At 41.6% G+C, this 26559-nt stretch overlaps 1 protein-coding gene across 2 annotated transcripts in view; it reads right to left on the bottom strand.

The window, feature by feature from the left end:
- Window positions 1–25675, bottom strand: part of SLC7A2 (solute carrier family 7 member 2) — a 75841-nt gene extending 50166 nt beyond the window's left edge. For both annotated transcript variants that reach the window (XM_047856610.1, XM_047856614.1), the window contains exon 1: window positions 25560–25675. The gene's annotated coding sequence lies outside the window, so the exon portion shown is untranslated. The remainder of the gene's footprint in view (window positions 1–25559) is intronic.
- Between the last annotated feature and the right edge of the window lie 884 nt (window positions 25676–26559).

Consider the following 26559-nt stretch of genomic DNA (forward strand, 5'->3'; position numbering starts at 1 on the left):
ACAAGGTCTGGCCCAGGAGCAGGAGACCCTCAATGGATGGCAATCCTGTACGCATAAGACAGCACAACTGTCCCACTGTAATTCCTTAGCCAAGAAGTTCACACGCGCTAACAAGACAGAAACAGTGTGCCTAGAATTAACTAGCAAGGACCTATCAGAACCCTGCCAAGTGAACCTGATGTAAATTCTTCCAGTCCTACACTGTCCCCTTCCCACCAATCACAAAGAACAAACACAGGCCATCTTTTCTTTCTGTGCGTGGGAAAAACACAGCTACAAGTATGCCAAACATTGCCTAAATTCTATGAGGCTTTCCCTCCATTTTTCTGAAATATAAACATGTCTTTTGACCTCCGTCTATCAAAATACACAACATCATATTTTAAATATACTTTTCCTAGAAGACAAGTACCCTTAAAAAGGCTCAAGGACTATAAAAAAAGACTAACAGGAAAAAAAAGATGTAGTTACCTCACATAGACACATATATATTAGCCTAAATAATAATATCAACAAATCAGTGACAGTAAATATCATTATGGTCCTATGTTTTCTTTCAAAATCAAATCGTATCTAATCCTGACATAGATTCACAAAGGTCACTTTAGCTTGAGGTTAAAATTTCAAGTGACTTGAGGGGTGCATGGGTGGCTCAGTCAGTTAAGCATCCAACTTCAGCTCAGGTCATGATCTCAAGGTTGGTGGGTTCGAGCCCCACGTCGGGCTCTGTGCTGACAGCTCAGAGCCTGGAGCCTTCTTCCGATTCTGTGTTTTCCTCTCTCTCTGCCCCTCACCTACCCGCGCTCTGTCTTTGTCTCTCTCTCTCTCTCTGTCAAAAATAAAATTAAAAAAAAAAATTTAAGTGACTTTAAAGCAGGTAACAATTTATTTGTTTTTAAGATACTTAACATTCATTTTATATCGCAGGTCTCTGGTCACAAATCAATTCTGGGATATAAAATAAACATGCTATTCTATTTAAAAAGATATCCTCTTTCTTTAAAGACTTGGGAATTTGTAAATATGAAAATACGAACCCTACTGTTCATGGGGCCTTCCTTCCCAATTGGGCTCAGTGACCTCAATTTAAAGTGTCAGTGAACACTGTTGTTATTGCTATAGTCTTAGTTCATCCCATGGTCCTTGCTTCACAATTCAGACACCACCGCCCATCAAAATACAAGCTCCTTCTCTCATCATTCAAAGTCAAAATTGTGAACCCAATCTATATTTCTAGCCTTATCCTACTTATGATTAAACAGCTAATACAAGTAAAGGCTTAAAACAGTACCTGGCACATAGTACAGACTTAGTAAGTGTGAGATACTACTATTATTCCTTTTCTTTCCCTCTTCCTCTCCCCTCTCCCAAATTCCCTCCTTTTCCACCTTACCTCAGTCAAGGCAAATTATGTGCTATTTTACCGATAGGTCCTATACTTTTCACAGTCCTTTGCTCATGCTGTTTCTGTACCAAGAATGTCTTCTTAACCTCATCTCTACTACTGGATATCCTTTCTGGATATCTTCCTCTTTCTAGGTCATTTTCAAATCCTATCTTCTTCATGACACTTCCTCTTGATCCCCTCCAGTGGAAGTGATCTCTCTTTGAAGAGCCCTTAATTTCCTGTTGACTCCTCTCTGGATATGCTATTCATCACCTGTGCCCTGGACTAGAGTCCCATATGTATCTGGCTTATCACTCTGTCCTCAAAACATACACATTATATCAACCTGCTGGGCAGAAACTGTGTTCTATGTATCTTCATATAATCCCTTTGGAATTTACCATACATCCCCTGAATTGAAAAAGATACTAAAATATTTTTAATTGTTTACAATTTTCTTTAAAAAAAATTTAACTATCTCTATGTTGAAGAAGTACCGACATTTTTATTATAGCCAAAAATATGTTTCTCATATATCTCTAAACTTGATAAGAGTCTACTCTGAAATATTTCATGGAACATATGCCATAGTAAGAAATTTTCCACCTTTGGTGATTCTTCCCTAAAACACATTTGCTATTTGTTACACATAACTTGCTTTAAGATTTAAAACATCTGTCACTCATCAAAGTTTCAAAATGGCTCCAAATCTAAAATCAATGCCAAATAGTATTCAAACTAATATAGTTTCAATATATGTGTTTTACTATGGTCATCACTAATAATTTTTTTTTTTTTTTTTTGGTGACTAATAATTCCTTCTTATAGAATACTCTTAATTTCCCCAATTCATTGTTGAGGAATACGATGTTTCATTCTATGAAATCGGTAGACAACGATGGCAGACTGGATCCATTAACAGGATTCATAGAAGCAGCAGCAGAGTATTCCTCTTGCGTCAGTCTGGAAGGCTTTATGGAGAGGACAAAGTAGAGAATACTTTAAGCAATCAGAAAGAGTCAGCTTGGCAAGCTGAAAATGAACATTTGTTGGAGGAACCTGGCCACTCTCTCAGAAGACCTGGAGAAACTCTCATCTTCTGTATCTCAGTGACTCTGAAGTGAATGAAGAAAATAAGAGGCCGTAGCTGGGGAAAAAGAGAAAGAGTCTAAAGGGTTTGAAGCAAAACTTAGGGAGCCACCAAGCAATTGGCAACAAGCACCATGCCCTTAGTGGAGGCTGACCTGGAGGCACAGAGCTGGAACGAACAGGATTCTGAGCAAGCAACTTGCTGTTATCCTGGGAAAAGAAAATGGCAGCAAGAATATGAACAGGGCTTAATGAAAAGTCAATCATCAATTTAAAATTTAAGAAGGGTCCTGGTAAGTTCCTGGAATGAGACATGTTCACAACATGTATACAAATATATCACCTCTATGACTCACTTTTGCTGCTAGCACTGGGGTTCACATTTATCAAGGGCACTCTTGGTTTCAGGGGCTGGCTAAGTGCATCAAATAGAGTGGCCCACCCAAATTGCCCAAGATTCCTATGAGGTAGGTACTCTTACTATCCTTACTTTACAGATGAGAAAACCAAAGCTCCAAGAGGTACACTAGCTAGTACATATAAAAGTCAGGACACAAAATCAAGTCTGCCTGGCTCCCTATAATAAGATATAACATAAGCATCAGCTTTTCAGAAGCAATGTCACAGTCTCACAATTTAAAAACAACAACAACAAAAAACTACTACTTCTTTTCTTTCTTTGCTAATGGTTTTCTTCCATTACAATCACTGAAGCTTTGGGTTGGACTGCACCATCTAAAGAGACAAGCATGAAGTTTACACTTCTTTCAGAGCTCAAAGTTTCCCAGGACAAGGGCTGCGCTGAGGAAACAGTGGTCTGATGAGCGAAGTGTTAACTGCCACATGCCAGAATGAAACACAGGCAGTTCTCGGCCAATAAATAGTCCAGTTATGAAGTCCACATTCTAAACTGAGCAGAAATACGATCCAGAGTGTGCCTTAAGGAAAGAAACTTGTTGCCACAGCCTGCTTAAAAGCCAATGTTAGCTAACGGTTACATCATCTAGCTCAATATAGCACGCTCAGGAGGAGCTCAGAATGGATGGGGTTGCAGGACACTGTTTCTTTACTTTTGGATATTGTGTGGGAGGGGAAAGGAAGAAAAAGGAATAAATATTTGAGACTATTGACTAGAGAGAAAAAAGAAAAACAATTCAAAGGGGGTTCCATTTAACCACAGGCTTGGAGATATGAAAATAAAAAGTATCAGTTGGGGTCATTCTCAGCTCTCCCATGATGTTCTGGGCGCTCGACATACATTCCTTTATTTAATCCTTACAACCACCTCGAGACAAACACCATCTCATCTTCAGATGGTGCAACTGCTGTCCAGAGATGTTGTGAGACTTGCTTAAGATCTCAGAGCTATAGGGGCCCCTGGGTGGCTCAGCTGGTTAAGCATTCGACTTGTGATTTCAGCTCAGGTCAAGATCTCACAGTTGATGAGATCGAGCCCCGCGTTGTGCTCTGTGCTGACAGTGTGGAGGCTGCTTGGGATTCTCCTTCTCCCTCTCTCTCTGCCCCTTCCCTGTGTGCCCACACATGCACTCTCTCTTTCAAAATAAATAAATGTTAAAAATTTAAAAAAAGGGGGAGGGTGCATGGGTGGCTCAGTCAGTGAAGTCAGGCTCTGTGCTGACAGCTCAGAGCCTGGAGCCTGCTTCGGATTCTGTCTCCCTCTCTGCCCCTCCCCCGCTCATTCTCTCTCTCTCTCTCTCTCTCTCTCTCTCTCTCTCTCTCTCTCTGTCTCTCTCTCTCTCTCTCAAAAATAAATAAAACATTAAAAATTTTTTTAATTAAAAAAAAGATCTGAGAGCACGATTTGAATCTGAGGGTGTGTAGCTCCAATATCCATGCCCATTCCTCAAAGTCACATAACCTAGAAGCAAAGAACAATGTAGAATTCCAGCTTTTCCCAGGCTTTTGGCAGCCCACCCAACACTCAAATGATGAAAGACGATTTGAAGAGTATCATTAAGATGTTACCAAAAACGGGGACACCTGGGAGGCTCAGCTGGTTGAGCATCCGACTTCAGCTCAGGCCATGATCTCACGGTCCATGAGTTCAAGCCCCACATCAGGCTCTGTGCTGACAGCTCAGAGCCTTGGGGCCTGCTTCAGATTCTGTGTCTGCCTCTCTCTCTGCCCTTCCCCTGCTTGTGCTCTGTCTCTCAAAAGGAAATAAACATTTAAAAAATTAAAAAAAAAAACGGTATTACCAGAAATGTAACTGGAACACTTTGGGATTTAAAAACCTTACTTCCAATAGAGTTTCACCCTTCAAATTCGTGAACCACTACCACCTATGACTGAAAGTGTAATAGTTATTAAAATATAAGTGATGAAGGAAAAACATTAAGAGCATCATAATTTATGTCTACATTAAAATTTTAACATATATTAAAACTCACTTCTTCTAGCTAAAAAAAAACCCCAACGATCTAATAGAAGAAAGCTTCCTGCAATTGAAAAACATGAAGGCTTTTACTGCTTTTACTAAAATACACAACATTTCTGAAACATTATATTCATTTTATAATTTACCTAGTTCATTCCTTATCCATGTTTTGGGTTCTCAAATATCTAATATTCTCAATTCTCCCCATATTTCTAAATTCAAAACATTGATTCAGAACAAATGAAGTCTTTAGGTTCTGCAAATCACATCTTTCATGTTTCCATTTTGCTTAGATTTTATTCCAAATGGCCTCTGATAACATCATGCACCTCTCCCTTTTTTTCTGTGGCCTTGTTTTGTGCCTGGGAATAAACTGATAGAATTCAGTAAAAGTCAACATTATTTTTTTAATCCATAAAAGGAATCTGTTTGAAGGGATGAAAAGGGGGAAGTGAGCAGAGATGTGAGATACGTATTTGATACACCATTTGGAGTTTTATAGAGAATTCCCACTTAACTCCTGAATGGCACAAAGCCTGCTGTTCTAACCCTTCAGTCTCCTGTTTCAAACTCCTCTTGGGTGTTGGCTGTGCAGGAAGGGGCCTCAGCTTCAGTGTAAACCCTCACGATGCACAAGCTTCACAAGGGCAGAGATTCCGTTCGATGGCTTTGTTCACTAGTGTTTTCCAAGTCCCCAGAGAGTGCCTGGCACACAGCAGGCACTCAAACAGTGCCCGAATGGATGACTGCTTGGCTGTATGTGGCCACCATCTTTTTCTTCAGTGTTGACCAAGTATGTCCAGTAAGGAGCAACCTGGATAGGTTGAGGAGTCTGGAAACCATGTCAGCACTTAAACAATTAGAGCAGTAGCAGGTGTTTGGGTATAAAAAGCAGGGGTGTGGCTGGAGCCTAGAAAGAACCCTGCTCTGAGCCTAGCCTGTAAGACTGAGAGTTATTGGCCATGTATCTGGGCAAGTTGCTGGAGTCTCCATCTTTCCACCTTTGAAATAGAACTGCCACAAGCATTAAATAAACAAGAAAGGTGTCTGGCAAAAGCAAAACACTTATGAAAAATAAATTGGTATTATTTCTACATTTTTGCTTCTTTTCACTCTTGGGAGAAGAAAAATACTTAGAGACGGTAACTTTCTTCAAATATGTGAATGGCAACATATAAGAAGACAATAACACTAGCCATGTTATACCAGGAGGCAAAACTCCAAATAAAGGCCATAATACAAAAAGAGTAAAATATTGATGCAATAAAATAAACACCTCCCCAATAAAGAGTGTTTCTGCCCAAAGAAGCTGCCCACCAATAAAGGTGTCAGATTTCTGTCATTATTTTAAACAGAGGACAGGTGATTCAGAAATCTGCAGAACTGGGTTTAGTTAAAAGGGTTTTAGCTAAAGTAACTGCCAACTCAGATTCTCTGATTTAATATTTTTCTGTGGCTGAAAAGGTATATTTTTCATGATTCTCTGCATATATATAAACCAGCAGTCAGATTACACCAAAGTCTATATTGCCAAAAAATCTCCCACCCCAATCAATATCCGTATCTTTACCCTTCTCAAGAAAGTGGCCAGTCTCCATCTTTGTAAGACCGCAGTGACGAGAAAATAAAAAAACCCACCAGGTATGGCCTCATTACACTGATGACTTTGGGAAGTGTCAAAGGGTATTACACCATTAAATTTCTGTTATTCAGATTAAATAAATACTGACTTGGTAAACTTTCTTAAGTTTAAAGCTTCACCTGCCTTTAATGGCAGCTCAACCAATGTACCTTCCAAAACCAATGTCCTACAAGACCAGGGGGAAAAAAAAAGCTCTTACTCTCTTAACCCAGACTATGATAATACTCAACACTGGGACTATTCAGATCGCATACTAACAGGAGATTGTCTTTCTCATTTCAGTAAAATTTATCAGACCCTCTCCTGCCTGTATCCTTATTACTGTCATGCTTCTAAGACTTAAGGTAGTTGTGATCCATCAATTTGAAAAAGTAGAATCTTCTGGAAGATGAGGTTTTAAGTGATCATTTTCACAAGACAACATTTTTGGCTGAAATAAAGGATAGTGAAGCTAGCCTAAAAGGTGAATACAGAAACTGAGAAACAGGAAAAAGTCATTCCATCCAGGCAAGACTGAGCTTTGTTCCCACTCAGAATAGCTTTCAGAGAAGAGGGAAATCTAAGAAATTTAAAAGTTTAAGTTATTTCAGAATTAAATGCAAGGAGTCAACTGCCATCAACTGTGGCTACAGATCTCCCAGCTTCATCCTTTCTCTGTGCATTTTTAAGGGAAAAGATATTTGGAAGTGCTTTATATATAGCGTGTTCTGACATACTTAAAGAGAGATGGAATAAAAATAGGGTTTTTTGCTGGGCTGCATTCTCAAGTCACATCTACTCTTTCCACAGTTTCCAGGACTCTGCTGACTCTATCAGCCACTCCTCCCACCTCCCAAACTATGCTTCAGTGCACGTGGTGCTTTTAAAAGTTTGCTTTCTAGTTCACCACACGCCTGTTTCATTCGTTTGCATTACATACCTGGACCCAGGGAATTGGGACCGAATCAGTGGGAAGCCTCACGAACGTGGAGGGGGGCTTTGACGCCCAAGCAATCCTGTAAGAGTGGAGCGTGTACATCCTTATTCACATGCTATTTGTGTGTTGAGACAAGCGCAAGGCTTTCTTTACCGACAGATGCTATTATACAAAAGGCAACTTATGTATATCTTTTGCCTGTTGTATACAAAAGGCAACGTACCCTGAGAATAAATGGAAACTTTTAAATCTTAGGAAAACAACTAGGCAATGTTTTAAACTTCTTTTGGTGTGAAGGAAAGTAAAACATTTGATTTTATATTTATTTAGTTTAGAGAAAATGTGTAATTATAACAGCACTCTAACACCTACTGGGATGATTATTAATTTAAAAAAATAAAACAGAAAATACTAAGTGTTGGCAAGGATGTGGAGAGACTGGAAACCTTGTGCACTATTGGTGGGAATGTAAAATGGTGCAACCACTATGGAAAACAGTATAGCGATTCTTTTAAAAATTTTTTTAAAACATTTATTCATTTTTGAGAAGAAAGAGAGAGAGAAGGACAGCGAGAGAGGGGGAAGGACAGAGACAGATGGAGACACATCTGAAGCAGGCTCCAGGCTCTGAGCTGTAGGCACAGAGCTCAGCGTGGGACTAGAACCCACGAACCACGAGATCCATGACCTAAGCTGAAGTTGGACACTTAACCAACTGAGCTACTGATGCACCCCTATACTGATTCTTTAAAAAAATTAAAATAACCATATGATTCAGCAATTCCATTTTTGGGTATATATTCAAAATAACTGTAAACAGGGACTCAAAAAGATATTTGCACACGCATGTTTACAGCAGCATTATTCACAATACCTAAAGTTGGAAGCAATCTAAGTATTCTCTGACAAATGAATGGATACACAAAATGTGGTGTATACACACACTGGAATATTATTCAGCCCTAAACAACAGGATATTCAGGGCGCCTGGGTGGCTTAGTCAATTAAGTGTCTGATTCTTGATTTCATCTCAGGTCATGATTTCACAGTTTGTGAGTTCGAGCCCCATGTGGGGTTCTGTACTGACAGTGCGGAGCCTGCTTGGGATTCTCGGTTTCCCTCTCTCTCTCAAAAGTAAATAAACATTAAAACAAAAAAACAAAACCAGGCTATTTTGACACATGTTACAGCATGAATGAACCTTGAGGGCATTACACTAAGTGAAATAAGCCAGTCACAAAAAGATAAATACTATTGAATTGCACTTATATAAAGTATCTAGAGTAGTCAAATCCATAGAATGATTGCCTGGGGTTGAGAGGAGAGAGAAAAATGGAGTTGTTCTCTGGGTATAGAGTTTAGTTTTAAAAAAGGAAAAAGTTCTAGAGGTTGGTTACACAACTAAGTAAACTAACACTACTGAAATGTACACTTAAAAACGGTTAAGACAGGTGGGGTGCCTGGGTGGCTCACTCACTTGCTTAAGTGCCCGACTCTTGGCTTCAGTTCGTCATGACTTCCCAGTTTGTGAGTTCGAGTCCCAGGTCAGGCTCCCATGGTGATGGTATGGAGCCTGCTTAGGATTCTCTCCCTCTCCCTCTCTCTCTCTGCCCCTCTCCTGCTCATGCATTTTCTCTCTCTAAAAATAAATAAATAAATGTTAAGACTTTAATTTAAAAAAATGGCAAGGCAGTATATTTTAAGCTATGTTTACTTCAACATAATTAAAAAATTTTTTTGTAGAAAAAAGGACTTTAAGAGTGTTGAGAAAGGCTATTTTTATTTACTCCAGAACCACCTGGGGTTCTATTTTTTAATGATAGATATTGGATTGTATGTCTCTAGGGCTTAGGAAAAGAGCCATGTCGTTTGTTACTCTGTTCTGGGTATAGAGACACCAATAAGTCTGACTTAGAGTATAAATTCTAAGAGCTCAAAGAACATATCCTTTTTAAAATTTGTGTGTGTATCTAAGTACACAGAAAAGTTCTGCATTTAGTGGGCATTCCAGAACTATTGAGTGGCTATATGTTTTTAAAGGAGAAAAATGAAATTATAAAATAGCTTAAAGTTTATCTTTGGGCCAATGAGCCAAAGATTTCATTTCCTTAAAGAATGGCATATAATGCCGTGCAATTATTGGTTCCATAGTCACAGTTTGTCAAGAGGTGGCTTGTGAAGAAATATACCCTCTGGTGGCCCTAGTATGGGTTCAAACCCTCTAAATTCTAGCTTTCAGAGTCTAAGTTGTAAATGGGAAATTCTTTCTTCTTTTTTTTTTTAATTTATTGTCAAATTGGTTTCCATACAACACCCAGTGCTCATCCCAAAAGGTGCCCTCCTCAATACCCATCACCCACCCTCACCTCCCTCCCACCGCCCATCAACCTTCAGTTTGTTCTCAGTTTTTAAGAGTCTCTTATGCTTTGGCTCTCTCCCACTCTAACCTCTTTTTTTTTTTTCCTTCCCCTTCCCCATGGGTTTCTGTTAAGTTTCTCAGGATCCACCTAAGAGTGAAAACATATGGTATCTGTCTTTCTCTGTATGGCTTATTTCATTTAGCATAACACTCTCCAGTTCCGTCCACGTTGCTACAAAGGGCCATATTTCATTCTTTCCCATTGCCATGTAGTACTCCATTGTGTATAAAAACCACAATTTCTTTATCCATTCATCATCTGATGGACATTTAGGCTCTTTCCATAATTTGGCTATTGTTGAGAGTGCTGCTATGAACATTGGGGTACAAGCGCCCCTATGCATCAGCACTCCTGTATCCCTTGGGTCAATTCCTAGCAGTGCTATTGCTGGGTCATAGGGTAGGTCTATTTTTAATTTTTTGAGGAACCTCCACACCGTTTTCCAGAGCGGCTGCACCAGTTTGCATTCCCACCAACAGTGCAAGAGGCTTCCCGTTTCTCCACATCCACTCCAGCATATAGTCTCCTGATTTGTTCATTTTGGCCACTCTGACTGGCGTGAGGTGATATCTGAGTGTGGTTTTGATTTGTATTTCAATGGGAAATTCCTTCAATGATGGGTTACCTTTTGGGCTTTGTACAGCCTCCAATTTAGTACCATGTAACAGCAAGTCCTTATAAAATGGTTATTATCCTTGAAAAGCCTGACCTAAAATATGTTCTGCCAGTAGATGTCTTTTAAATGCAATAATTTAAAAATATATAACAATTAATGCTTTAAAAACAAATATTACTCGAATAGAAATCTAATTCACTGAATTCTATCCTGTGAGTAATTTCTATAATAACAAATGTCATAACAGGATTTCAAAAAGCAGTAACTATATTACTCTAATTCAAGCCATAAACTAGCTCCATTTAAAAGTTACTTGGAAAAGCAATAACTAAAAGCGATGACTCATAGAGGGGCTGACTTCTTGAGAAAATGCATTGGCTTTTTTTTTTTTTTTTTTTTAGAGTAACTACAAGGGCCTCTTCCACACAAAGTTAATGTGATGCTATAAGTGAAGCAGATTTTTCTTAAAAAGTTATTACAGAAGTACCTCTCTACATCCACTGTTGATTTTTATACTCTGAAAAGGTTGCCCATTATCCTGAAGTTAGCATTTAGAGTCAGGCTTGAGGGAAAGGGAGTATACGAAGAGAATGAGGGAGTGGAGGGAAAGCAGATGCTGACACCAGCTTCTCCACTCAACAGCATGCTCCCCAGAGCCTCTGCCAAGTGCCCGTTAACAATGTTCTTCAAGGCTGACCTCATCCAAAGGAGAAAATACACCCCACGCGACAAGGACAGCAGACAGTTAAGGATGACACCAGAGCATGGTCCACAGAAGAGCTCAGTCTTGACAGCTGAGTCTCTGGTGAGCAGTGGGCTCACTATCTAGACAGTTTGCCCCCTCACACTTCCAACTAGAAGAATGATAAGGGAGGAGCAAGAGGAGGGAGGAGGAGGAGTAGGCAGAAGAAAGGGGGACAAGGGGATGAGGAGGAGGAGGGGGGAGGAGGGAGAAAAGGACAAAGGGACCAAGGGGAGGAGGAGGAGGGGGAGGAGGAGGGGGGAGGCAGAGGCGGGTGGAGGAGGACTAAGAAGAGGACAGGAGACTAAATGAGGTAGGGGGGAAGAGAGGACACCTGTAGCCCGCTGAAAATGCTTCCTTGATTATAAGCTGAATTACCTGAAATGGCCACCAGTTGCCACTGTCCACCACCCCCCACCCCGCGCATCCCAGCCACATAGTAGGTCTCTTACGTCTGAGTGCATCATACCTGACATGGTCACAAAAGACATCAGGAGGCTCTTGATGGGAGCCTAGGGAATAATAGGAAAACCTAGGGAATAATAAAAGGGAACTTGCTATTTTACTTCTAGAGCAGGAAAGGAGCTTAAGGGATCTTCTGATGTCCTAAGCCCTTCTTTTCCTAAGCACTGAAACAGAGTTGGAACAATCAGAGTTGGAACAATTAGTGTTGGGAATTAAGAAGTTAAGGAGAAAATGCTGATTTTTCTACAACTATAGATATCACCAACATTTTATTGTTTTTAAATACAAACTATTATCGTTAATGTTACTAGTTAGGAAATGTTGACTTTTCTACAGATGTGTCTGCACACATACAACCTCCAGCTCGCTCTTACACAATACACACACCTGTGAGGAATGGTGAGGCATGATTCTGTTTGGGATGAAATGTACAGGTGTCTTGTGAGCCTAGAATCTCATGATTTATTAAAACTAGGAATGCTGTATATTACGCTTCAGAAAATAATCTCAGTGCAAGTTCTGCTGAAGTGAACCCCAGAGAAAAATTATTTTCTCTGCCTTCAAACACTATTCTACATATATCATTTTCTGGGGGCGGAAAAAAAAATAAGGATCCTTGCATTCTTTGCTCACCTTTTATCTCAACGGAAATTACACTTGGTTCAAATCTTCCTTTTCTTCCACTTCTTGAAAACAGCCTGAATTCTGATTCATGCATACAAAGTTAGAAGTGAAAATATGTAGTTCAACTTTACCGATTCCCCTGTCTGCTACGTAATGCGTTAAAATTATGTGAGATGAAGGGCGCCTGAGGGGCGCCTGACTTCAGCTCAGGTCATGATCTCACAGCTCCTGAGTTTGAGCCTTGGGTCGGGCTCTGTGCTGACAGCTCCCAGCCTGGAACCTGCTTCGGATTCTGTGTCTCCCTCTCTCGCTGCCCCTCCCCTGCTCATGCCCTGTCTCTCAAAAAATGAATAAACGTTAAAAAAGTTAAAAAGAAAATCTGTGAGACGAAGTAAAGTTCTCAACTTTCAATTCTCAAGCTTTCAATTACCAACTTCAGGTGTGTCTGCAACTCCTGGCTGGTCAAGTGACCTCCGCAGCAGCCACGTCATCCTGCCTGCCTCACGCCTTCGTCACCTCCACCTTTTGACGCCACACAAGAGTTAAGCGACAACTAAGAACAGGCTGGTGGATCGACAGAAAGTCAAACATTAGACAGCAACTGTACTAAACAATTTCAAGACTGGGGAATTAGAGAGGTACGATGGGGTTCCCCAGGCTTTCTTTCAGGTTTAAAATCCTTACAAAAATTAAGTTACTACAATTTCAATGTAGTTCAAGGAGATAAAAGTGCCTGCAGTTTCCAAAGTCACTGGAGCAACTTATCAGTTGTAAAATTAGTCAGGGCCTGCAACATGCCTCGAGTTGGCACAGTAGTAAGAGTAAAAAATAGATTCTGTACAACTTTTTTTTTTTAATGTTTATTCATTTTTTGAGAAAGAGAGTGTGAGCAGGGGAGGGGCAGAGGGAGAGACAGAGAATCCAAAGCAGGCTCCAGCCTCTGAGCTGTCAGAACACAGCCCGACGTGGGGCTCGAACCCATGAGCCATGAGATCATGTCCTGAGCTGAAGTTGGACACCCAGGCTCCCCTGGAAGGAACAGTCATTGTTTAAATGATTGCCTCTAGTTGTTCTGATCTTCCAATGGCAGCAGGTGGTGGGGCGGAGCTATGAGAACTGTCCCCTTCCTGTTACCACACCTTCCAGCTCCTGGGGCGTGGTGAGCAATGCCACAGGAGCCCGGAGGGGAGACAACCCACAGACGTGCTCTCTGACTGTTGCGCTGAGGTGCTCAGGACTAGCCTGTGTGTTTTGTTTTGTTTTTAACGTTTATTCATTTTTGAGGCAGAGAGAGAGAGCACGAATGCGGGACGGGCAGAGACAGAAGGAGACAGAATCTGAAGCAGGCTCCAGGCTCCAGGCTGTCAGCACAGAGACCGACGCAGAGCTCGAACCCACAAACTGAGAGATCACGACCTGAGCAGAAGTCAGACACTTAACCGGCTGAGCCACCCAGGTGCCTTGATACTGTACAACTTTTAAAGTGGCAATGCCAGGTCGTTTGTCCTTCACATTTATCTGGCACTCTGTAGCAGAAAAGATCAGAATAACACAAATATGCTATTCATTATTCAGAAGGTCCATACAACCCATTTCAGTGAGATAAAATGCACCATCAACAGAAATTTTATGCAAAGTCTGCTCTTTGTTTGGTTCACTGAACTAAGTGCAAACCATCTGTTACCTACGATAATCAGAAAAAGTAAAAAATCGAGCCTTTTTTTCCCCTCTAGATAGCACAATAGCACTCCAAACAGAACTTATTTGCTTAAAAGCACCACTTAGGAGGTTTAAATCCTAATGACTTTAGATAGCTTAGAACCCATATTAAAGTCATTTTATTTTTAGGTTAGGATTACATTTTTCCTTTTTTTGGGGGGGGGGGTGGGGGGTAAAAACAAGCCATTTAAAAAAAATAGTTCACATCCTAAGAATGCCACTACACGAAAATATCTTATTCAAATATGCCAATTTCTAAGAAATTTTAAAATCTAAAAACCTAGGTTAAAAACTGTACTTTGATCCCCCGTTTATAAACTTCCTACCACCTAAGTAGTATATTACGAGTGATTATGATTTACTTTCACAAAAGCAGAATAGCCTGATATAAATCCGTGCTTTTGCTATGTCGAAATCTGGAAATCAAGTCTTCACTCTGCCCCTAGCTGTCTAACCTAAGTTACACCTCTTAATATGTCAGTTTCTTATCCTATAAAAAGAGAGCCCTAAATTGTCATTCTTAGGAGCTTACCTCCTCGTCTTCCAAACCTGTCTAGCACTGTGCTTGGCCGGCACATACACAGTGCCAGGAGCTCAGAAATGGTCCACGGCCAGGGAGGCAGGAAGCGAACACTTCAAAGCTTCACAAATCGCCCACGAGACAGTTTTCAATGCACTGTTAAGTGTAGGGTTTGGCATGGAAAAACCAGTTATCACAACAGTATCTCCCCATTTTCATAGCGGCAGAACCAAATTTCTGGGATACGGAGCCTTATGCCTGTGTTACCATCAACCAAAAAAAAAAAAGTGATTTTGTTTTAAATAAACTGTTTCAGGAGAGTTTAAAACAGGCACCAGCCCAAGATAAGTTTTCGAAACTCTAGTACTACACATTTTATCGACACCCACTATTGCTTCTCAATGGCATGGAAATGTGCTTTGTGTTCTTTTCTTGATGAATACTGCATACAAAAGTCCTACGCCACCTACACAACCACTATGTCACAAACGTAATGCATTTAAAGAGGGATCTTTGCAACAAAACGGTACAAATCTTAACCACTTATAAAGCAAGTTTTGCAAAAGACAAGCATGTCAGTGGAGAAATCCACTTTAAAATTCTTCACTCTTGGGGCACCTGGGTGGCTCAGTTAAGCCTCCGACTTTGGCCCAGGTCATGATCCCACTCTTCGTGGGTTCGAGCCCCTTGTGCAGCTCTGTGCTGACAGCTCAGAGCTCAGAGCTTGGAGCCTGGAGTCTGCTTCATGTTCTGTGTCTCCCTCTCTCTCTGCCCCTCCCCTGCTTGCACTCTGTCTCCCAAAAATAAATCTTAAAAAAAAAAATTAAAATTCTTCACTCTGCCTGTTTTTCATTAGGCACATTATTAAGCATCTGCAGTGATGCAGTCACTCTTCAGTTCTGCATGATGTCTTTAGTTCCATCACACTGAAGTGTATTAACTTCCAGAGATTTCTAGAATATCCACATCAGACTGACACGGAGCCATACGGCTGAATTTCAAATGCCATTCCAAAGACGCTCCAATTTTAGAGAAGAAAAGAGGGCACTGACTATTCTTATCTCTTATGTTTTTCTTCCCATTTACGTATATATTTACAACTATTCAATTAAAGTGATCTCAGCTATGCTTAGAATCAAATTTATTTCCTGGCCCATATGTAGACATAGAAATCTGGGAATATGGAAGAGAGAAAGATGGTGATTCTGGAAACAACGTAAGTCCAAAGTGTTCCTTTGATGTCAGGCCACTGCTTCCCTGGGCATCATGGTGTTACTGTCACAGCTTTCAGTTCAGCCCCCACAGCCACACCTACCTCTGAGCCAGATCTCAGCCCCTCTGTGGGCCACGAGCAGCTTTACATCAGCAAGAAGAAAGGATGTCGGACCCACGAAGGACCCATCCTGCCCCCAGATGGTCTCTCCTAAGATACCCTTCCCAGGAGTTGAAAGGGCTTTCTGAATTGCAGGGGCCTCATTCTGGGTTCCTAATCACTGAATTCAGGGCAGCTTTTACCACCAGATATATTACAGAAAACTACTGGGGCATTTGTATTTTTCATACATATGTGTGTTTCTTCCTCCTTCCATGAAAATATAATCAGAATGGACAGAAGAAGGAGGCGCTCCTCTATCAAAAAACTGTTAAGTACCATTAGTTCAAATACAGTTGATGCAAATTATAGGAAACGTGTCATGAAACTTTTCATTAGAAAAAACAGTAAGTTGGGGCAGGCACGTGGGTGACTCAGTTGGTTAAGTGTCTGACTTCGGCTCAGGTCATGATCTCATGGTTCGTGAGTTCAAGCCCTGCCTTGGGCTCTGCACTCAAGGTGTAGAGCTTGTTTGGGATTGTCTCCTCTCTCTCTGACCCTCCCCGACTTGCACTTTCTTTCTCTCTGAAAATAACAAGAAAAGCAAAGCAAGGAAAAGAGAAAAGAGAAAAGAAAAGGCGGGGTGGGGTGCCTGGGTGGCGCAGTTGGTTAAGTGTCCAACTTCAGCTCAGGTCATGGTCTCACAGTTCGTGGGTCCCAGCCCCACGTCGGGCTCTGTGCCAACAGCTTGGAGCCCGGAGCCTGCTTCGGATTCCGTGTCTCCCTCTCGCTCTCTGCCCCTCCCCCACGAGTGCTCGCTCGCTCTCTCTCTCTCTCTCTCAAAAATAAACAAAAAAATTAATTTCTCCCATTTGATTCACTTGTCCAATCTTTTAAGAGTTGGACAGTTAAATTTCAGAGACTGCTCAAACAGCATGGACCGCGAGTTGAAAATATTAATTATGATTCTACTATAATTGGATTTCATTAATATATCAACGTGGTTCTATAACCTTCCCCTCCAAAACTGTTCATGTAAATTTGTAATATAGATTGAGCAGCCAAAGAGAAGAGGATTTGGTAGGGAAGTAACTCTCAACACCATCAAATTCCACAGAGATTAAATCATGACCCACCAGGGTGGAGATTCACCACACGTCACATCCTTCACACAGCACAGAGTGGGTGCTCAATCTTCACTGCACGCCGGAACTCGCGAAGAAACTCGCTAGGGACCTGGCCAAGCACCTTGGCAGTGCTGTTTGTTTCACGTGATGAACAAAATGAACTCTCAGTAGGTTTTGGACTTGGAGGAAGTTTCTTATTCTTCTGTCAAGTCTTTCATATATAAGTCTAGATCAGTGCAAAATGTCACATGTAAGAATTAAAACAGCAATTTCATTTTGCTTGATTAAACACAGCCAATCTGAAGTCATTTTGTTGCACTGACTGGCCTGGACAAAAGAGTTAAATTCCTAACATGGCCAAGATAACTCCAGAGTGTTAATGAGCCCTCAGCATGGAGTATCAAAGCTCATCCCTGGCTCCTTCTAGGTCTCCAAGAAACATCTCCTAAATGATTGCTCAAATAACAACTGAATTAAAGAAACAGAATTGAAACTTGCTGTTGGATTCAAACAGAAATATAAAATTGTGTTGTTTAATATGATCATTAAAAGCAGAGAAAAGGTCATGCAGACTAGCCTGAATTTACCGGAAAAAGAATTTTCCCAGAGGAATTCATACCTAAATTTGATACAAACTATCAGTGAGGTTTTCATTCAGACTTTTATCAAGTTGCAAACATCTTGTAGACCATGAAGGCTATGCAAAATATTAAGTATTCTTTGCTTCAGGAGACCAGGAACATTATGGGAGTGAACACTGAGTGAATTTCAGGAGGAAAAAAAAGTCACTCTAAAGAAAACTGTCTTTCTGAATGAAAGGGGAAAACTTCATTTAATACAAATGTTTTTTACTTGAAGGAAAAACACAAAGACATTTGTAAAGATTTTTATTTGCTGATTTAGGAGAAATTTATTTAAAGTTTTTTTTATTCATGTATTATTCTAAAATATCCAGACCCCATCCAACCCAAGAACTTGGAAATAATACTTATTGGTCATACATGAGCCAATCAGCAATGACATGACACCAGTCATCTTGCAAACAACTAGGATTAATGGAATTTTGAGCACCTAAGGTCCATCAAACAAAAACATTGTGAAGCGATTTTTATCTAGTAGAAATGGAAAGATTTGTCTAGTAAACTAAAGATGCAAATTAATTACCTGTCCTTCCCACCTCCACCCCCCTCTCAGGAACAATTATCAGATTTTTTTTTTTTTTTTTAACGGTATTTTCGCAAGAACCTGAAACCTGGGAGGTGGAGCTCTGGCACCAGCTCCCTGTCTACATGGAGACCTTCCTTGTACCACCTTAGAGCCTGACTTAGGACTGAAGACAGGAGCTGTCTGACAGGAACTGAAGACTATAGTAAATATAGTTTGGGTTATATAATCTCTTGTAAAACATGTCCCACACCCCCCACCCCGAGGGGCACCTGGGTGGCTCAGCTGGTTAAGCATCCAACTCTTGATTTCTGTTCAGGTGATGATCCCATGGTTTGTGAGATCGAGCCCCACATTGGGCTCTGTGCTGATAGTGTGGAGCCCGCTTGGGATTCTCTCTCTCTGCTCCTCCCGTGCTCATACACTTCCTCTCACTCTCTCAAAATAAACTTAAAAAAAAAAAAACAGCATTTTTTTCTTCTACTAGGTCAATGGTAGACACTAAACTAAATGTGCTTTCTTCTAACAAAACAACCCTTCCCTCTCGAATGTGGGATAGACAAGTATCTCTCCAGCTATCAGCATTTCTAATCAGTCCTTTGTCCATCCCAAGCTGAAAGTAAAGATTGCAACCAACGCTAAAGTGTAGACAGAGTCTGCTTTCTTGATCTGCAGTGGGTGGTCTGTGGGAGAAGCAATAATGGGAAAATGGATGAAGACCTGTTTCCATTGTTGACAAGGCCCTTTATGGATTTCAAACTCATTAAGTTTGTGCAAATATACCTCCTTGCCTAATGGAACAACTCAACTGTTAAAGAAAGAAATGAAAATAATCTCATTCTCTTAATTTAATAATTTAATAATGTGAGGCACCTGGGTGGCTCAGTTGGTTGAGTGTCTGACTTCGGCTCAGGTCATGATCTCACAGTCTGTAAGTTCAAGCCCTGGGTCAGCCTCTGTGCTGACAGCTCAGAGCCTGGAATCTGCTTCAGATTCTGTCTCCATCTCTCTCTGCCCCTGCCCCACTCATACTCTGTCTCTCTCCTTCAAAAATAAATAAACATTTTTTAAAAATTTAATAATGGCTTTATTCTTCAAAACTTCCATCTAGGGGCGCCTGGATGGCTCAGTTGGTTAAACATCCGACTTCGGCTCAGGTCATGATCTCACAGTTCGTGAGTTCGAGCCCTGCATCAGGCTCTGTGCTGGCAGCTCAGAGCCTGGAGCCTGCTTCAAATTCTGTGTCTGCCTCTCTCTCTCTGCTCCTCCCCCACTCATGCTCTGTCTCTCTCTCTGTCTCTCTCCTTCAAAAATAAATAAACACATTTTTAAAAAATTTAAAAAAAAGATTTCCATCTAAAATATGTGTTTTAACTCTTCTTCTAAAACATTTCAGAATAGTTTGAATTTGCAGTTAAATGTAATTTTCTAGAGGTCCCTGAGTAGCTCCATTGGTTTAGCGCTGGACTCTTGATTTCAGCTCTGGTCACGATTCCAGTATTGTGGGATCGAGCTCCATGGCGGGCTCCATCCTCTCTCTCCCTCTGCCCCTGCCCTGCATGCTAGCATGCACTCTCTCTCCAAATAAAAACATACATATATATATATATATATAGATAGATAGATAGATAGATAGATAGATATATATATACACACACATAATTTTCTAGAGGTCCGGGGTAATAAATGATACACAATTTTGCCAAATTAATAGTAAGTATTATTGCCCTCCCAAATGCATATTTTGGTGAATAACTGCCCAGCCAGAATTCAAATCCAAGTGACTCAACTTTTACCAAAAAGCAACTAGAGGAAAAGAAAGAGTAGTTTTAGCAGAAGTAATAGTAACTATAATGATGACAATACCTAAATTGGTTGGGCATTTTGTCTATGTCAGAACCACAACACATATTTTTTTTTAAAGTAAAGTTTGGAATAGAGTGTTATCTCTCTTCCCTATACCTCCAGCTTTTTTTGCCACCTGGATGACAGCTTTATCATTGTTCTTCCATTGTATGTTTCCTCATTAACCCCTTCACTGGGTGGTCAATGCCCAGAGAACAGGAAACAAGTTACTTATTTTTTGCTTCTCTACAGACTCGAGATCTGGGCAGTAAATATATACAACACATATTTCTCCAAAATGGATTAACTAACCGCTGTTCATCTATTTGGAAGACTCCAAATAGAGTTATCTCATAGGATATTCTTAGAAGCAAAGTTACAAAGTCCCATTTCCTATTCCAGGAATCCTAATGGATCAAAACAGTATTAAGTAACTTGGATGCACATACAATTGCTAAATACTCTAAGTTTTGCATATGAGTTGTGGTAAATTCTGCCTAATAGTTTCACAAAAATCAAATCCAGTTGTTTCCACCAAATGCATAACTGCTTTTGGAACCCAAACAGCATGAACAGGGAGAAGGGTGGAAGATAAGTCACGTGCTTCAGGAAATACACTCTGCGTATGATACAGAGAGGACTTCTTACTCCCACCACTCCAATATTTTTGAAGTTCTAGAGATTTTAGTGTGACTTTTTAAAGTTTATTTTTATTTACTTTGAGAGACAGAGAGAGCACACAGGTGCACGCACACATGCCCATGCAAGGGAGAGGGAAAGGGAAAGAGAATCCCAAGCAGGCTCCACGCTATTAGTGCTGAGCCCAATATGGGGCTTGATCTCACCAACTTCAAGGTCATGACCTGGGCGGAAATGAAGAGCCAGACGCTCAACTGACTGAGCCAACCAAATGCCCCTTAGTGTGATTTTTTAAAGTAGAAATTGAATTGCATTCTGAAAATCTGTCCTGAGGTCATATTTGAGCATAAAAAAATAAGACTGAACATGCAAAAAAGACCCCATTTTTTCCTTAAGGTTCAATATACAGACACTTAATTCCACTACCACTGATTCCACTGGTGACTCTCATCATTATCATTATCTACCAATATGGCAGCTAGATACCCACAGCCAAGGCAAGAAAAGATCCTAACTAACCAATCTTTATTCCTCTAATGATCAAAGTAACAACTTCTATAACATCTTTCACAGAGAAGTAAAATAAAGAAGCTTTAAGGTGTACTGTCTTGATTTTCTGAAGAGACAAGCATTTGTTTTTAAGCAGAACAGATCCACTTATCTTAAAATCTTAACTAAAAAAAGGGGGGGGGGCAAAAGAAGTATCAAATGAGAGACTCTTAATTACAGTATCATTCAGCATCCTTAATGACATGGAGTTCCATCCACCATGATCACTAGGTTCACTAGGAAGTAGGCTTTGAAGGCAATAAACAGCATTGTATTACATATAATTGTATAAAGACCTAGGAAGGCTTCCTGAAGCCAGATTGGGTTAAGGAAAGAAAAGAATTTTCCCCAGAACTGTGGGAAAAACTAGCAAGAATCAACAAGGGAAATAAAAATTCTTTGCTGTGTATTGTTCACAAAATATTCCAAAAATGAATACAACATAGGGCTTTTTTTTTTTTTTTTTTTAAACTCCTGGAAGAAAGGTTAAGGAACGTTCTTATACCATCTGCCTCACTGCAGAATCCCAGATTGGCTCACATTCTGAAGAGAGGTACTAATATGCAGCACCAGAAATGAATGGGTGGGTATGGATTTTATTTTTATTTTATTTCTTGAAGAGGGATGGAGAGAGGCATAAAATTAAATTTATGACATCTGCAGAATGAAATCATCACATAGGACACTGTAGCCTGATGATTCCATCTTAGATGTAAGAAACCCCAAGTTTTATAGCCACGTATGTCCATACACACCCAGAAAAATAGATCTTCAATAATGTATGTCCACACATACCCATGGATTTCTCTGAACAGATTCCAAAGTAAAAGTCTGAATAGGAACCGAAGAAATGCAACCCACATATTTAAATCCAGCATTTTAAATAAAAACCACTTTACCTCAAATCTTAAAGTCAATACAACTTGTACTTATCAATGAGGTTAACTAATGACAGCAGAGGGCTTTCCTACAAACATGTAAAGTTTGAGTCCATAAGCATAAGGAAAACAATAGTACACTGTTTGCTTCCAGAGATTAATATTATGTTATGTTTATTAAGTTGGACATGAAAAATTAATAGATCAATCATGCTCTGATTATCTGAACTAAGTTACTGAGAACCTGGTCAACTATTTAGAGCCCGCTGAGAATGAACCCCTAGCTGTTGGTTTGGTTTTATCAAAGGCATCTACAACACTGCCACAGCCATGGACAACAATTCTAAAACAATAGCCAAAAAGGCAAGTAAGAGACTATATAAGAAGAACCAAGACAAATTTGTTACTACCAATAAAACAAAAACGCCAAGCACAGGTACTTTTGATGATGAAATAGAAAGCAGCATCATTTTCATGTATTAGAGAGCATGTTCCTTACTTGCTTTCTGCTATAGACAGTACCCAAGTCATCTGTTTATAGGTATTGTTACTTCGTATAAAATTACAACAAAAAAACCTACTCATAAATCCATCGATGAAAGGTTTCCTTAATGTAAAACAAACTGAAAAATCCTTCCAAAACTGGAGCTACACATAACTTTTGGTTGTCCAGTGTCTGGAACAGAATAGGGATTTTCAGTGAAGGAAACTTGAATGAAGGAATATACAGTCAAAGACATAAATAGCACCCTTTCTCAAATTATTGAAATCAGTGGCATCCATTCAACAATGACATATTGAGCATGTGTCATGTGCAGACATTGTTAGGCAGTAGAATGAAAAGTTATTCCAACAGGTGACGATGAAAAGAACGATATTAGTGTTTTGTTTTTTTAACGTTTATTCATTTTTGAGACAGAGAGAGACAGAGCATGAATGGGGGAAGGTCACAGAGAGAGGGAGACACAGAATCTGAAACAGGCTCCAGGCTCTGAGCTGTCAGCACAGAGCCCGACGCGGGGCTTAAACTCATGGACCGTGAGATCATGACCTGAGCCAAAGTCGGACGCCCAACGGACTGAGCCACCCAGGCGCCCCAAGTTTTTTTTTTTTAATCAAGGCTTTATCAGTATGTTTTTGAATACTCAGATTAAAGGTGTAGTATGGGTTAACCACGCAGATTTTGCAAACCATTTAGATGAGTGGTCTCACGTAAGTGAAATCTTACCGTTAAATGAGTTTTTCAGTATTCAGTTGGATGTTTTGGCATACAGTACTAAGCATGTGAATGTTGAGAAGTAGATTCAACTGAAAATTCGGCTTTTGTTTTAAATGCCTATCATCCAGTAAGTGGCCTCTAAGAAGCCAGTCCTTAAGAATCAATGTGTTCATATCATGTTTGGGGAAATAATAAAACACACAGCAAGGTAGGATGTTTTCAATATTCTGTTCTGAAACTTGGTCACTGAAGGGCATCAAAATAAAACTAGCAGATGACCCTGAACACTTAAAAAAATACTTATATAGGTATATAGGTAAAGGTATATGGAATAGCAAACAAATAAAACAGAAGGGAAGACAGAAACTAGGCTAAGTAGAGAAGCCACCAAAGAAAAATGATGAGAGAAAGCCCATTTGAAAAGTGGACTGAAAGAAGAAGAAACGGCCATAAATGAGGGCCCAGGTCTGGCCAAAAGAGCCAAGAAAAGCAATGACAACTTCAGCAAGGAAGCATGAGAAGACAACAGAAGGTGGGCCATGTAGAATGGAGACTAGGCACTCCCACTCCGCAAAGGGGAGCCGGCTTCCAGTGGAAAGCAAGAACTTTAAAATTCTTCAGGTGCATATGTCCAAAACCCAAAAATATATGAGAATATGAGATGGAAAACTCTAGAGTATTCTGTCTTTTCAACCTTGTTTCCACTCCCAGCCTCCATGCTCTTTTACAGACTCTAAGTCCAGTGATAATGCTTAGAGACTTTGGAATCCAAAGGACTTTGCTGACGATGTGCTGAAGAGGCCGAGGATTCTGCAAACTGAATCCCAGGAGATACCAGAGTTTTACTCGGATCTCCAAGGCCACATCACACCCTTGAAGATTAAAATGCTTTAAGGTGAATGACATTCCCCAATCAAGGCATGATGTGGAAACGAGAGGCAAGGGAGAAAAGTGAAAAAATCCTAATAAATAATGTGGCCCCTCAGCATTAACACAGAGCAGCCAAGTAGGAACTCTGTAGTAAAGCAAAATGTTAAGAAAATGCATATGCTGTTCTGCACTAAAACACTTCATATCAAGCGTCACTGCAACTAAAAAAAAAAGGGTTTAATAGTACAAAGGGAAAAAGCAACGATAAGAAAGCATATAAAACTATTATTATCCTGTCCATCCCTTAGACAAAGGAGCACAAACACAAATACTTGTGATTTCCTGGGGAGATAATTATTATTAAGGCTCAGTGAGGAAAGAGGTGACTGAGGTTTTGCAAGAGTGCAAAAGTATCAAGTCAGAGGTCACATACGCACTTACTTGATATGCCAGGCCCCCGCCAACGTTCAGAACGCTCCTAAAATCTGACGATCCTCCCTCATTCAAAGATGAATGTTTTCTGTACTTGCGACTAGATAAATCTTATTACCAGTCCTAAGAGTCCCCTAAACGCTTTTGCAGGCAGTTCTGCGTGAATACGTGAGAGTCTCAATAGGTTGGACCTTTTTACTCCCGAGATCTGGGCACTGTTTCCACTTATAAAGACTTACAGGACCCCATGAGAGTACTTTTAAGGCCCTTTAAGATCCCATCTTTGAACACGTTGCTCCATCGTCTGGATATACGTGTTGGAAAGTTCTCCGCTGGAAGGGTATTGTGAGGCGATGGGCTAGGTGACTGCCGAAGCATCAAGAACGGCATTTCGAGTTCAAAGCTGAAGACTCCAGGCAGTAGGCTTTAAGAGTATAGCCCGTCCCTGACGGGCTTAAAACGGCACCCCTTTACTTTCAAACACACACCGCGACGGGCCATTTTACCTGTCCTACCCGTCCCGGTCAGGTCTAGGACGTGAAAGGCTTCCAGGGCTCCAGGCGCTGTTCTATATTTAAATCAAAACTCTCTGGAAGGCGACTTCGGGGACCCCTCAGTGTGTCCTCCCGGAGACGGGTGCCCAGGGCCCCTCTCCTCCCCGCCCCGGACAAGAGTGCCTCAAGGGCCCCCGCAGGGTCTCCGTGCCGGCCGTCCCCAGCCCCCGCGACCCGCGCAGTCCCCGCGGACCCCTACGCCTCGCGGCACACGCGACCGCGCGGGGTTGGCCAGGGCGAGGCGCAGCCCCCAGGTACGAGGGTCTGCGGCGGCAGCCCCCTCCCGCGGCCCCGGGGCTCTCCATCTCCGAGTCCCGGCGGCGCGGCCTCGGGGCCCTCGGCGCCCCAGCCCGGCCCTTCCCGTCCGGCCCCGGAACCCAGGCCGCCCCTCGCCTGCGGTCCCTCCGCGCGACCGGACCCTTGGCAACTTACTGGGGCGGTGCTAGGGTCGCGCCGAGGGGGCGGTGGTGGGCGAGCGGCTCCGGGAGGCTGAAAGAACGGCCGCCGCCTCGCTGGTCCGCGCGGAGAGGAGCGCCCCGGGCCGCTGCGCTGCAGAAGGCGGGCTGGGCACGTGGGCGCCCCTCTGTGTAGCCGTGCGGGGGGCGGGGCGCGGGGCAGGGCGGGGCCGCCTCCTCCCTCCCCCGCGCCGGCCGCCCCCCGTCCCGGCCGCGCGGGCCAATCCCCGGGGTAGGCGGTGTCCGGCCGCAGCGCCGCGGGGGCGCTCTGCAGCCCCGAGCGCGGGCACAGCGGCCGTGCGCTCCCTCGGGCTCCGCCCGCCGGGCGCGGGGCGTGCGGCCGGCTCCAGGGGCGTCGGGTCTGGGAAGCAAGGTTTGGCTCCAGGGAAGAGTGAATTCCTGCCTCCCTCGGGGGACCCAACCTCCGGGGCGTTGCCAAAGCTCTAAGGGGAATTCTTCCAAGTGGGGTTTTTGTCCCCCTGTTTACTTGTCCTGCAGAGAAGAATTTGTAAATAAGAGTAATCATAACATGCTAATGATAATGATAAATAGAAGCCCAGACGGGTATGCTTTGTCCAACAGTACTACTTCACCAGTAAAAAGCATGAAAGTTTCTAAAAATGTGCAGCTGCTATTCTGAAAATTCCAGTAATGTGAATAGGCTGTCATGACACTTTGAGGGTGGGCAATAAGAAAATGATACTTGCTTTTTCCAAAAAAGAGCAGAAGTTACACAATCAAGGTTTCTCATACTGCGCTATTGTTTACTTTAGGAGTCTGATAAGATTGAAGTCACAATGTGAAACTGTTGATTTGAACCCAAAAGGGGACAAAACATGGGCCTGAAGTCAGCAGTGAGTATATGTTATTATTTCTGTTTGATAGCAAGATCCACCGTATTTTGTTTGACGTGATGGTAAACATCCTTTTTATTCACCTAATAATACTATTAACTTTGACGAAGTGCCAGGTTCATA

Source organism: Prionailurus viverrinus, chromosome B1 (genome assembly GCF_022837055.1).
Source record: "Prionailurus viverrinus isolate Anna chromosome B1, UM_Priviv_1.0, whole genome shotgun sequence".
Lineage (NCBI taxonomy): Eukaryota > Metazoa > Chordata > Mammalia > Carnivora > Felidae > Prionailurus > Prionailurus viverrinus.